We start from the raw sequence: 1,042 nt of genomic DNA, 5'->3' as shown, positions 1-1,042 counted from the left end.
TAAAGCAACCGCCAGCTGTCTCCAGGTTGGCTGGCCGTGTGTTTATTTCCTTGGCAGTGTTTGTCCCGTTTGAGATTATCGTCACTGATTACAGTCATCTGCCTTCCCCTTTGAAACCTAAGTTCCGCGAGGGCGGGGACCAATTCTGCCTTCTCCCTCAGCCCGTGAGCAGAACCTGGCATAAAGTAGGTGCTTAAAGGTAAGCTGGGTCCATGGTTCATTTCTGTGTGCACTTGGTTCACACTCACTGCCTGGTGGGGGACAGAATGGAAAGTGCACAGGGGGGAGGGTCACTTGGGAGGCTATGGCCTGGGTCCAGGAAAGGGCAGATGGGTGTGGCAGCCCAGACAGGGGCTGGTGGACCAATTCGGGACATGGGCAGTGACGGAAAGTAACGAGCAGGGAGGAGTGCCTTCTAGGTACTTGAGATAGCACTAGAGATACTGGGATGAGGAAGACAGGGACCCACCCCCCCGGTGAGAAAAGAGATAAATTAAAAAATAATAATTACAGTAATACAAAGATGAGGCTGCACTTTACGGGTATGAATTCACTTAATCTTCACAATAAAAACCAAACCCATTGCGGTCGAGTCGGTTTCGACTCATAGCGACTCTATAGGACCGGGTAGAACTTCCCCATAGGGTTTCGAAGGCTGTAATCTTTACTGAAAAGGAAAAAGAACATACTTTGGACGTGTTGTCAGGAGGGACCAGTCCCTGGAGAAGGACATCATGCTTGGGAAAGTAGAGGGTCAACGAAAAAGAGGAAGACTCTCAACAAGATGGATTGACACAGTGGCTGCAACAGTGGGCTCAAACGCAGCAAGGATTGTGAGGACGGCACAGGGCCGGGAGTGTTTCCTTCTGTTGTACACGGGGTCAATATGAGTCAGAACTGTCTCCATGGCACCTCACAACAACAATGATAATCTTCACTGAAGCTGACTGCCACACCTTTCTCCCGAGGAGCAGCTGGTGGTTGCAAACCGCCAACTTTTCAGTTAGCAGCCTAGCGCGTAACCACTGTACCACCAGGACTC

General features: G+C 50.6%; 1 protein-coding gene across 1 annotated transcript in view; it reads right to left on the bottom strand.

Annotated features, from left to right (window-relative positions):
- The window catches only part of XIRP1 (xin actin binding repeat containing 1), a 9,189-nt gene that overhangs the window by 846 nt on the left and 7,301 nt on the right, over window positions 1-1,042 (bottom strand). The window lies entirely within an intron of this gene.

This window comes from Trichechus manatus, unplaced genomic scaffold, assembly GCF_000243295.1.
Source record: "Trichechus manatus latirostris isolate Lorelei unplaced genomic scaffold, TriManLat1.0 scaffold00049, whole genome shotgun sequence".
NCBI classification, from domain to species: domain Eukaryota; kingdom Metazoa; phylum Chordata; class Mammalia; order Sirenia; family Trichechidae; genus Trichechus; species Trichechus manatus.
This window is presented reverse-complemented; position numbering and strand designations above follow the sequence as displayed.